General features: G+C 32.2%; 1 pseudogene; it reads right to left on the bottom strand.

The window, feature by feature from the left end:
* Positions 1 to 11,240: 11,240 nt before the first annotated feature.
* Positions 11,241 to 13,441, bottom strand: LOC132716380 (armadillo repeat-containing protein 7-like; annotated as a pseudogene).
* Positions 13,442 to 13,737: the final 296 nt, after the last annotated feature.

A 13,737-nucleotide genomic window follows, 5' to 3' on the forward strand; every position in this document is an offset into this window, starting at 1 on the left:
GTTGGTTTATTTTTGGGGTAGTGATTTTAGAAACCATGTTCTTTCCTTCCGGGAATTTATAAAATTATACCGAACCTTTATAAATCTCATTGAAAAGTCTGGGTGTAAATTTTTACTTTAAACAATTCCCGAAAAAAAACAAATTTTGTTTTTTTTCCTATTCAAATTTTTTTAATTCTTCTGATTTTTTTATCAAAAAATTTCCCTTATCAGATTAATATTGTTTTTTTGTGTGTTGAATTGTCAAAACCTTTTTAAAAAAATTGTTTAAAAAATAAATTGATACAAACATATCATTATATCATGGTTATTTTTTTTTTTTTTTGAGAAAAGTATTGTAGAAAATTTTTTTTTTGGTGAAAAATTTTTTATAAACGTTTATTTTTTATTTTACCCCCTGGGAAACGGGAAAACTCAATCAAAACCCTTTAAATTTGAATTTTTTAATCAACAATCAGTTTCATATTATTTTTAACCCTTTAAAAAATTGACCTCTTTTTAAAATAAATTTAACTTGTCAGTAGTGTGAAAAATCTTTTAAATTTTATTTTTGTTTTATTGTGCAGATTTAAGATCATGAAGTACAGTTTAGTTTTTAAAAGAAAAAAAAAATATTTTAGAAGTTTACAATAAGAGAATTTTTGGTTTTTGGGTTTTTCTGATTTATTTTTAAACTTCTTTTCTTTTTTAATTTAAAAAAGATAATCTGTTACTTTTTTCATATTGACTTTTGGGTTGTCTCCCTTTGTTGAAGAAAACTGACCGACATTGTCTCCCTTTGTTGAAGAAAACTTACTGACATTGTCTCCCTTTGTTGAAGAAAACTTACTGACAAGCTATTTGGACAAGATAAGATAAAGATAAACTATACTAAGTTCATGCTTCATGTATGCTTCTTGTATGTATAAAGGGACTCCACTGAGTTTTGTGTCATACCGGACTGAAATATTTTTTCAAGATTAATGTTCTATTTCATGTAGGTCTAGACGATATTAACTTTTGTTAAAAAAATCAGATCATTGACTCAGTTTGTTTTTCCAGCAAAGTTATTCTTATTGTGAACAGTGACACAAAACTTTTACTAAGTTACTACGCTTTTCCCTCAAATTGAGCTAAGAATAGCACAAAAGTATAATTTTTGTGTCGCCTCTACAGAGTAGTGGCAATAAGTAGAGACACCCTTTTTGTCGTTTGTCTGTTTCTGTTGTAAAACATAGTATTTAGGGGCTTTTGGAAAATAAAAACAGAAAAATTTCCCCTTTGATGCTTTTTCATTCTTATCTTAGTGGCCTTTTTTTTTTTGGGGTTTTAAAAAAGAACAAAATAGAAATTAAATAATAACCACTGGATAAAACTTTGAGCAAGTAGTTGGGTTTGTCCAAAATTTTAGGGACTACCCTCGAAACTAGGGTGCAATTTTCATCCAAATTTTAAGGGATTATCGTCCCAATTAAGTTGTGCATATCTTGGGCATTTTCTGGTTCAATGATTTTTGTCAGGGTTGTGGCTCGTTAATAATTATTATTTTAAAGTTTGTCAGGACTACTCTTCTTTAACCAGTCATACAATTTTAATTAAACTTTTACAGTTTTGATCTGTAGCTCAAGTACATGTCCAAATTACACAGATTTTCAGGTTAAATAATATTTGGTCGAATAATGGCCTTGAATATAAAAGGTGGTTTTTTTTGTTGGGCGTACATAGAACTTGTCCGGAATTTCAGAATACAGGTTCAATTTAAATTAAAATTCAAAATTTTTTGGGCCCCTTAGATATAAATGGATTTTGCTCTGTTAATAATTTATGTGTTTCTGCTAACATCTCCCCATGAAATTAACTTCATGAGGCGACATATGTTCAAGACCCTTTCTTGTTGAAATATACCCTTCCATTAAATGTTTTAGATTCCAAGGTCAAATTTTAAAAAATCTGAAATTTCAATGATTTCGTTAGTTATAAAAATGTATAGAGGGTTTTTATGTTTTCTGAACCCACTTTTATTTATATTTGTTTAGTAATCATCAATGAATTTAATTTTTTAAATTTACTGCCTGAATTCCATTTTTTAAATTTTATTTACTTTTTTTTAACTAAATTTTTTTAAAATTTTTCACTGGCTGAACTAATTTTTCCCGGCATGTCCCCGGGCGTGCTAAATTCGATGACTGGTATCTCCAAAGTTATTGAAAAATTAAAGGGCAGGCGCTTTAAAATGATAGTTAAAATGATATACCATAGAATCTTTATTTTGCTTAATAGATAAGAAAAAAATAGACTTTTTCATAACTAACAAAAAAAAAAATGCCATATTTAAAAAAAGTTTTTCCTAAAAATTTAAAATATTTTTGAAATTTTCTGCAAATTTAAAATATATGTTTTCCCTGCAAATTGGGAAATTTTTCCCAAAAAAGCTTCTGATTTTTTTTGTCCCTTTGAAAGGCGAAATATAGGGTTATTTTATCGGGGTGTTGGCAGGGTTTTTGGCATGGCGGTGTCGTTGTCGCGCCCCCAAAACTTGTGGGGAAAAGCTCAGTACTATATATATAAAATTTGGGATGCTTCAAACTTGGTATGCATCTTCTTTCAATCCCCAGTGCAGTCCAAAGAAATGTTATTTGCATTTAAAATTTTTTTTGATTTTATTCCCCTTTGTAAATTTTCATATTTGATTTTGTCCGGGCCATTTCTCTTCAATAAAATGGGGGAAAATTTTGCTTTAAAACTTAAAGGATGATAAATGAGAAAAAAGTGCAGTCCCAAAAAACGGTTTTACTTTTTCATTTCTTATTACCCCCCCATGGAATGGGGGGGGGGATATAGTTTTGGCGTTGTCCCCCTTCCCCGTCGGTCCATCCGTCCGTCCGAATTTCTTTTCCGGAGTATTTTTCTTGCAATATGGTTGAATTCAACGAAACTTTAGGGGAATTTTCAATTCAAGGGGAGATGCGCATATGTCAGCTTTTTTTGGTCAGACCTTTACTAGAGTTTGGCCCTTTTGATTTTTTATGTGTATCATATAGAGTAAAAATTTTTTCCCGCACTACTTTTTTGAAACTACTGCCTAGAATTAACGAAACTTTATGGGAATTCAATACTAAGGGGGAGATGCGAATATGTGGTTTTGGCCCCCGGGTCGACATTTAAAACTAGAGTTAGGGCCCCTTGTTTTATTTATGCAGATGCATATGGAGAAAAAAATTTTTTCGGGTACTTTTTGAAACTAGGGCTAAAATTAAACGAAACTTTATGGGAAATTCAATTTAAGAGGAGGGCATATTGTCGCCTTTTTTCCGGTCAGACCTTAAACTCAGAGTTAGGGCCCCCTTGTTTAGTTATGCATATGCTATGAGAAAATATCGTTACCCCGCCTTCTCTGCAATACGGGTGGATATAAATGAATTTTATGAAACCTTCAATACAACAGAAGTGCGCATATTTTTGCCTTTTTGGGGTAAAACATTTAAACCCAAGAGTTTCCCCTTGATTTTTTATGCAGTATCCATAAGAAAAATTTTTTTAAAATATTTCCCTAGGCGGTTCATGAAATTTATTGGAACTTCAATCCCAAGAGGAGAGGGCCCCCTTGTTTGGGTCAAAACATTTTAAATTAAAGTTATACCTTAATTAGGAGATACAACCAAGCAATAATCGTTTATTTGCTACTTTTTGTAACTATGGGGGGAATTTCAAAAAACTTTTGGGAAAAAAAGATGAATTGCATATAGTCGCTTTTTTTCCCGGTCAGATACTTATTCAGATTTTAGGGCCTTTATTAGTTATGTAGTATGCCATCCCCATTGGCATTTCCAGATTTACTTTTTTAAAACAAGTTATGGCTCTGTTATTGCCCGAATATTGATCAAGTTAAAAGAAATTATTTTATGCCCATGTTTAAAATATATAATAACCTTATGTCTTCATTGTTTGTGTTAATTAACCAGTTTTTCGGGCGGGGTTTTTTGAATTCAACAAAATTTGCTTTTTTTTGGTTATTCCCCTTTTTAATTTTTCATACTTTATTTTTGCCGGGCCCATTTCCCCAAATAAAAAATATGAATTTAAAACTTCTTTAAAAATGATAAATCTCTTTAAAGGGAGAAGTGCATGCACAAAAACCCTGTATTTGCATTTCTTATTTTTTAAAGTTTTTGCCCTTTGTTAATTTTCTTATTTTATTTTTGTCCTGGCTTTCCCCTAAAAGTAAAAATTAGGGGAATGAAACATAATGATAGATTCTTTTAAGAAAAATGCAGTGTCAAAAACCTGTTCTGCATTTCGTAATTTTTGATTTTATTACTCCTTTATTAATTTTCATATGTTATTTTTGTCCGGCCATTTTCATTTAAATTTTAAAGATATGGACTAATGAAATTATAAATGATAGATCTTATTGATAAAAGTGCAGTCACAGAAACTGCTGTTTTTTTTTTTTTTATTTTTTTTTTTTTTTTGCACTTCTTATTTTTTCGAATATTGCCCTTTGTAAAATTTTCATATTTCATTTTTGCCTGGCATTTTTTTAAAAACTATATTGTTCACAGGCGACACATCGACTCGCGAGTTCGTAAGTATTTTCTTGTATTTGAAAAAATAAAACGTATGTGTTTATGTATTTTCATGGCTTTTTGTATATTTGTTTTGATTGTTTCTGTGCCCGTTGAAAAAGTATAACCCATGCACATTGATCATATCTTACCTCTTGTTGTATAGTTGTAGTTTCATTCACTGAAACCTGGCTTGCTCTTTCCTTGTAATTTATGTAAAATAAATTTTGATTTTTATAGGATTTTTATACCATTTAGTATTTTTATACCAATAACTTTTTTGAAAAAATTTCAGATTTTTTTGTTACTCTGTTTTCTAGAAAAAAACTCTTTTTTACAAAAAAATCATTGTTATTGTGTAATATAATTGAATCATTTTAAATGATTTTTCCCCCGTATAAACAAAATAAAATTTTCAAATTTTGCTCAGATATGACAAAGAGGGTTTTAAAAAATGGCTGAAATTTAATATAATTTTTTTTGTTTTCTATAGGCATTTCTTTGGGATATAAGTATGGCTTGTTTCATTTTTATAAAAAGCAGTTTCCCCTACCCCTTTTTTAAATTTTTTTTAGGGAAGATGATGTCATGATTTGGGGTATGTGTTGGAGTTGGTCAGGTTTTTGTCCTTTAAGTTTTATTTTTAGATTTACTATTTGATATTTTTTAACCATTCCCTTTAAATTTTTGATTTTAAGGTGACCTTTTTAATTTGGAACTGGTCATTTATTTTCAGGGATTTAAAGGGGATCCGATGAAAGGTTTATAAAAAAATTAAAGTGAAAATGTCTTCCCAATTAATTTTGTATTGTTTTGTAACCTGTTAAATTAATAACATATATATTAATTTGTAAATTTTGCAATAATTTAAATTTTTGTTTCATAGATTAAAAAGAAAACAGGTATAGAGCAATTTAATTTTGTTGTAGTGTAAGGTGATACTGTACACAGTAGGCTAGATAAAATCAATTTAAAATTAGAAAAAATGTACCTTAGTGCTCTAATGGAATTAGTCCCAAATTTAATGGGAAATTTAAAAGTTATTTTCACTAATTTGGGATATAATTTTAATATTGTTAACTTGTCTTTAGTTTTTATTCAATAATGCTAAAATTATTTTATTAACATATTAAATGTTTATGGCAAAATCTGAGAGTTCAGTTCCCCCCCCCCCCCCCCCCCCCCCCCCCCAAAAAAAAAAAAATGATAAAAAAAATGCTTGTAAATTTCTAAATTTCCAGAATCATTCAAACATTGTATTTTAAAAGAACCACTTTGATATGTTCTCTTACAGTTTAAATTTATGTTCAAAAGGAAAGTGGGGATGGCAAAGACTCAGAACATGTAAACTTAAAATGCCCTTTGTGCCTTTGGGCCCTTTACAGTGAACGCAGGGGGAAAATTTAAAAAAATCCCCTAGAATTAGATGGACAATTTAGGGTAAGTTAAGTTAGGAGAAAGTGGATGGCCTGAAAAACTGATTTTTTTATGAATAAATTTAAAAAGTTGGTGTATCTAGTAGTTTGTTGAAAATTTTTGTTTTAAATTAGTGAGTAGAATGTTTTTGGGTTTACTTTTTTCATGATTGTAAATGTAAACAATTTCCCTAAAATTTTTTGGATTTGTTTTACTACATGAATCAAATGATATTTTAAAGGCACTCATGGCCCGGAAAAAAAAATTTTTTCTTCTTAGAAAGGGCAAAAATGAACTTTAGAACATGTTAGATGCTGTTGCCGAAGAAAAGTAGCACTTTATGTTGAAAAAATTGTTGTTGCAAAAGAAGCAAAATGTAACAAAATTAAGTTTTTTTTGACTACTATTAATTACTAAAATCACTATATTTGTTTTTCTAACTGCTAAAAAGCAACATGGAAAAAGAATGATTATAAAGTAAATGGCCAATTGAGTGCTTTTTTTGAACTATGGGAAGTACACAAAATTTAATATGAAATGCCCTTTGAGAAAAAAATGAAAACATTTTGGTGCATAATGGCCGAAATATTTGCAAAGAGCAGAGTTAATACAAATGTTTTGATACTGAAATTACATTTTTAGATCATGGAAATGCTTATCCCCTTCTATTTTTCCTAGATATAAATCCCAAAGTTTAATAAAATATCATTTTGGTATCTATATGGGCAGTGATAATCCCTTTTGTTCTCTTATAATATTAATAATCCTTGCAAAATATAAAAAGTGCTTACATCAGTATTCAAGTCGCATGCTTCCTTCAATAGATTTTAATTGATAGATATTTATTACATTAGATTGGGTTGTATTTATTGTTAATTTTAATAGGAAATATGTAAAATTTAAGTTGGTTGGTGCGGAGATTTAGTTGATATGTCAGGTTGTGCATGATTTGGTCGCGTTTGTTTTTTTTTTGTAAAAATTTTTTTTGAGTTTTCGTCTGGGGGGGCGTTGTATTGTGTATAAAGAAAAAATCGTTTTTTTTTTTGTTTTTTTTTTCTTGGGTTTTTCTTTATCTGGCTATGGCTTTCCTCTCTTTCTTCTGTTCTTTATTTTTTTCTTCTTCCCCTCCTGTATCGTCTTTTTCGCTCCTGTTGTTTTTTTTTTTCTGCTTTCAAAAGGTTGTGCTTTAAATAATAATAAATAAAGGTTTTTTTTTTTTTTTGGAAACATTAAATCCCCTTCCCCCCCCAAAATTATTAGTTTTTCTTGAATTTTTTTTTTTGTTTTTTTTTTTTGCTTTTAGTCTTTTTCTTTTTTTTTTGTGCGTTTTTCCTTAAACTTTGTTGTTTTTTCTCTTTCGGTATTTCTGTCTTTTTTTGTTGTTTGGTTTTATTTTTTTTTGTTATTTATTTGGGCTGACACAAAAAGGGCTTTTTGGGTGCGGACAAAAAAATGGGGGGGAAAAAAATAAAAGGAAAATTTGGAAGGTGGGGTGGGGGGGGTGGTGGGGGGGTGGGGGGGGGGGGGGGTGGGGGGGGGGGGGGGGGGGGGGGGGGTGGGGGGGGGTGGGGGTTGGGGGGGGAGTTGGGGGGGGGGGGGGGGGGGGGGGGGGGGGGGGGGGGGGGGGGAAAAAAAAAAAAAAACGGTAAAAAAAAAAAGAAGAAATGTGGTTTTTGGGGGGGGGGGGGGGGGGGGGGGGGGGGGGTGTGGGGGCCCCCGCCCCCGCCCTCTTTTTTTTGGCTCAGTGGTAGGTGGGTGGCGGCTTTTTCGGGGGGGCCGTGTGTGGGGGGGTGGAAAAAAAAAGAGCAGAAGGAGCAGCAAAAAGATGGAATCTCTATCACTTAGGAAAAATGGGCAGTAACTAGTAATCTTCTATATCCCAGAGGACTGCATTACATGCATTATGTTTAATCTTGGACATTATAAGAGACTGAAAAATGTATCATTTACAATATTACAACAGTCAGTGATGTCCGCATAGCCAGGAAAATAAATGTACATGTTGAAGAGTATTATAATGTATTTAGATTGATTTAGAAACGTCATGACTGAAGTAATGCATAGGGGCGTCTAAGGTTTTCGCTAGGAAATTTCCATATGACTTTTACAGTGCTGTTATGATTTGAAACCTTGCAAAAACATGAACTTACTTGAAGCTTGTCTACATGTACATGTTACAGCTTAACAATCAATTCTGATGATGACTAACACTAATTTTTACATGACAGTCTTTATTACAATTCATCTTGTATAATTTAACTTTTTTTTCTCTTCACTAACTGCAACTGACCAATTGATAAGATAAACAAGTGTCTAACCAGCTATGTATACAATGTATATGGTATACAAAATAAGCTAGAGCATTATGAGGCAGATTATAACAACAATTTATGGCTTCATATTTTAAACTTTATTTAACTAAAAATAGTATACATGTAGATATTTATTATTGTATGTCTAATAAAAAAGAGTATAAATTGTGTGAAATTTTAAAGTTGTTTTTTTGTACAGAATTTCCATTTTTTCAGACTGTCAGAGTATGTATGCTTTTTATACTGAGTTCAAGAACTTGGCAGTCAGTCTACATCAGCGGCTTTCCTCGATAACCTACCAGTAATTACCAATTTCATCTTAAGTGACAGAATTAATATAACACAATTTCTAGTCTATTACATTTAATCCTGTCTGGAATTATTTGTCAGTAGTTACCAGCTACTATTGTAGCAAGAGTGCATGATCATTAAATTAAAAGATAGTTCATTGTATAATGCTATAACTATATCTCTACAATAAACTGTAAATAAGTATGTCTCACTGTTAGGGATCGCTGTTGACATTATTATAGGTAAAACAATAGTTTGTTCAAATAAAAACCCTGGGGTCAAAATTGGTCCCGCCCCGGGGGTCATTGATTTTTCCCTATATGTATATAGAAAAACTTAGAAAATCTTCTTTTGAAAAAAAAAAAGCTACAGCTTAGATATTAAGCTTGAAACATCTGCTAGTGAGGGTCTACCACGTTTGTTTAAATGAAAGCCCTAGGGTCAAAGTTAGCTCTAAAAAATCTGCTTTAAAAACCCAAGAAGCTAGAGCTTAGATATTAAGCTTGAAAGATCTCCTAATTGGTGTCTACCAAGTTTGTTCAAATGAAAGCCCTGGGGTTAAAATTGACCTGCCCTGGGGTCATTGATTTTCCTTATATGAATATAGTAAAAACTAAAAAAATCCTCTAAAAACACAAGTAGCGAGAGCTTATAGATATTTAGCATGAAATATCTTCTAGTGAGTGTCTACCAAGTTTGTTCAAATAAAAGCCATCGGGGTCAAAATTGGCCCCGCCCGAGGGGATCATTGATATTACCGGAACTTATATGTACATGTAAATAGAAAAAAAATCTTAAGATAACATGATTTCTATTCTATTTCATTTAATCCTGTCTGGAAATGTAAGTAGTTGACCAGCTTCACTTGTACAAGTAGTAGCAAGACTGTGTGATCATTAAATTAAAAGATAGTTCATTGTATAATTCTATAACTAGTCTCATAAATAAAACTGTAAATATGTACACCAGATATCTCTATTATTATTGATCATAGATGACATTAATAAATATACAACAATTGTGGTTTTAAAATCATTTAAAAACAAGAGCGGTCACTGAAATGTGACATATGCCACCGAAAGGAAGCTTTGACATAAAATTACATGTACTTTAGATATGTAATTGAATATGAACCTGACCGCCTTTGATAAATATCATTCCTAAAAATTCAGTGCAATTCCATAAGAAGTGTAGGAGAAATAGTTCTCATCAAGGACCCATCACTATGCGGAAAACAATTGTGCACAATATCATGGCACAATGCACAACTAACTTGCAAACAATTTTATAAATATTCACTGAAATTTCCCAAGTGGTTATGAAGATGAAAAAGGACGAATTATATCAACTGAAAAATCAAGATACTTTGCACAACTAGGCTTGGTGATTTACTTTGGCATGTCTGGTATAAATCCCCATAGAATTGGCTAGGATAGTCCAAATTTGCCCGACACATGGAACAGACTTTACAGGTATGTGAAATTTATATTCAATGGACCCTTAAAAGGAATAGAAGGAGAAAAATTGTGTATCTTCTTACATGAGTAGACAATAACACAAAGATATCTAGCAGACAGGCAGGGCTAGCACTGGCTATTTTTTTCTTTAAGCCAATTTTAGAGTGACAGGCTGACATCAAAATTTATACTATGTATCTGCTGTAATTCTTTAACAATCAATAGGAACTTTTCTATCTCTATATTCACTTAACATCTAATGGTTTAATCCAGCTTCTTAATGCACACTTTAAAAGGCAAAACAAGGAATATCATTCAACTTTTATTTTTATAGGTAAATTTTAATATCATTACATTTTAAATTTAACACATTACATCTCAATACATAATATATTCAAAGCTTCATATTATGCTATAATTATCACAATCTGTTTACTATTTAGACTTAATCACATCTAAAAATACATGTAAATAGTGGCTTGTACAGGCATAAGGAAGGGGGCTGGATTCTGTAACATAGGTGTTTGCAGTAGACACTGTAAGGGATCAGTAAAGGGGGCAGGGAAATTTATCATATGTGCTTGCAGTAGACTCTGTAAGGAATCAGGAAGGGGGCTTGGGAAATTTATTTCATTATTCTCCTACTCTTAGATGAAGTCCACAGTCTGAATGCTCTCTTGTATGGGAAGGTGGGCAGAGAAGGGTCATCTATAGAAATTTTCAGAAGATTGTCAAGGGAGGGGAGAGACAGACAGTTTCTGAGTGAAGTTTTTATTAGGTTTTTCTTGGAGAAACCCCTCTCACAGTCAGCTGTTGAAACAGGCAGAATAAGGAATCTCTGGACAGCCTCTGCACCAGCAGGATAACTAGACTTGTTGATTGCCAAATTGCCACATGAAGAAGAATCAGTCACTGTTTGGTTGCTTGGATCAGAACCTAAAGCTCTAGAGTAAATTCAATCAGTAATGGACAAAGCTTAGAAGTTCACTCCTTCTCCCTTCAAAACCAACTTTGCCCAAATAATCTGACACAGTGTCAACAGAATAAAGGTGGGACCTTGAATATTCACTTTGAAAAATTTAAGAGCAAGACTTAGTGCAGTGTTCACTAAATCCTGTATTTGACAGGTACTGATTTAACTTTCTATTTTGGAAAACTTACTTGATCAATTTAACCATTCATAATGTGTCGGCTAAGACCAAAGTACATGACAGTCACAATTAACAGCGTTATTTTAATGAATTGATTTCTGATAATTCTATAACTGCAGTATTAATTTTTCAAAAATGAGGTCATTTTAGTAGAGACTTATACCACAGCTAGCTAGTCTATTACATGTAACTCTGCCTGAAATAAGCTGTCAGTCCTTGTAGCAAGATTCTTGATCATATAATTCTATAACAAGTCTTCTAAAATCAACTATTTATATGTATATCTGATTTTGTTATGATCAATGATGGCATTTATATTATAGGTACAACAATTTTTATGAGGAATTAAACTTGAAGCTTTCAAGACAATGTCTCTGTGACTCATGTGTCCTGTTCACCATGACCTTGACCTTTGCTGTATTGACAAGCCATGTATCTTCGGCTGATCTTTTGTAGTCATCCCAAAATTAATGCTGGTACACAAAAATCTTTTACCATTTTTCATATTTGGGGTATTGTATCTAGCAACTCTACACAAGTAGATAAAGTAACTACACACAGGTAGATACAGTCAAGTTGTTGAACCATTATTTTTCTGCATCATTCTAGCTTCCTGAATCACAGTTTCGTCACAATAATCTTCAAGAAAAACAGTAGCCAAGTTCTTTAACCTAACATTCTTCGACAGTGATAACCTCATCATGCACTGTAATACGGGCAAGCATGTTATTTCTGCACGAGACTCTTTGGTGACAAGATACATTAGAGTTGCCACAGCAGATAAAACTGTGTCTTCTGACAGAGTACCTTGACAGGCACCCTATCACCAATTTAACACCTCCATTATCAATTATGTGCTTCCTGTTCTCCTTTTCAGCACTTGCGTTACACAAACCTCCCACTGCAAACTCAACAAGTTCTTCATCGGATTCTTCCAGGCCATCAAGGAATAGATCAAGTATATTCAATGTTTTAAAATGTTCGTAATTTATTGGATCATAAGCAAAGTTTGCAAGGTTTGCCATAATCTGTTTCTTGGCTTCAATGTCATCGGTGTTTTGATATTCGTTGACCAGTGACTGGAGGTAATTAAATCTCCCTATGCCATAGGGACCTTCTTTTCTTTTCAAGGTAACTCTTTGAACTGAAAATCTTTGTTTAAATCTGAAATTAAAAAAGAGAAGGATAATCTCTTTATAATTTATCGTAAGTTGTTACGTGCTTAACTTACCAATCATAAATTATGTAAGCAAGGATTTACTTGATGCAGGATCCATGCATTAATATATCCATCAAAAACCTTTCTGGTGCACATACAGTTCTCAAGCTCTTGAGAGTATGCATAAATATATAGTGCTGGTTTCACAGATCTTGCTCAACTTTATATTTAGTAAAAAAAAACTGCAGAACACACATTTTTGTTACATATAAGATAAAATAAGTTAAAGCTTGTATTTAGTAGTGAGCTTGAAGAGCTGGCCCAAAGGTCCTGCTTGCAAAGCCACTTTTACGGTAATGCGAGTACCTGCTAGATAGTGATGGTTTAGAAAACTTTAGTCCGAAGTAGTCAATTGACACATCGCAACTTTTCGAATTACAAGATAACGATAAAAGCCGAGGTATTCTGATTAAAAACAGAAGAGTAGACTGGTGTCCTGCGCATTTATATAGGAACCATAATAAGACAGGCATACATGTGAACTCTCCCACTTTTAGCGAGAGACTCCCACTTTCTGCAGCCATATTTTCAAAGATTTTTCTTAAAATAAGGGGTATTTTCACAAATTAAAGAAATCTCCCTATTTTTGATGTCAGAACTTCCTTCTTTGTTTATTGCAAATTCTAAAATCTCCCTATTTTTGAAGAACTTCTCCCACTTGATCATCAAAAAAGTTCACATGTATGGACAGGGAACTAGAATAAACGGAAGCAGTGTATAAAATACCGAATGACAATTTTAAAACGGAAAATGTAAAATAAAAAATGAACAATTATTTTATACTATTTCACAGTAAAAGTAAATCAAGCTCGCTTTGCGGCATTGCCTTTTTCATATTAAGGATTTAGACTGCTAGAATTAGTTATAAGACACCATGAATTATTGATTGATCTCCCTGTATAAATGGTTAGACCCCTAGCTTTAATTTAATAACAAAACCTGCATACATTGGACCCCTAAAAATTGACCAGTGTTGACTATGAGGTAAACCATTCATGTAACTTGTAAGTTAAGATGTACAGTTATAGAGACACAAAAACCTCCTAACCATCTTTAAAGAGGCTGATTCAGATCTATACTTGTAACAGAGAGGTATATATTTTGACTCTTGAGAAGAAAAATACATTTATGCTGTTAAATACGGGACAAACAAATTATAAACCCAGTGTGCCATATCCGAAAATCCTACACTTCAGTGCTTATCTCGCGAAAACATATGTCAGTCAAAACTGTTGCATGTAAAGTTAAATATGTGACACTTAAACTATTTAATTGCTAATATTGTAATAGAATATACTAACCTAGATTTCTACATAATAGATAATTTTGCGCAATCTGCAGTTGCCT

This window comes from Ruditapes philippinarum, unplaced genomic scaffold (genome assembly GCF_026571515.1).
Source record: "Ruditapes philippinarum isolate M1 unplaced genomic scaffold, ASM2657151v2 ctg3882_1_1_1_1, whole genome shotgun sequence".
NCBI classification, from domain to species: Eukaryota; Metazoa; Mollusca; class Bivalvia; order Venerida; family Veneridae; genus Ruditapes; species Ruditapes philippinarum.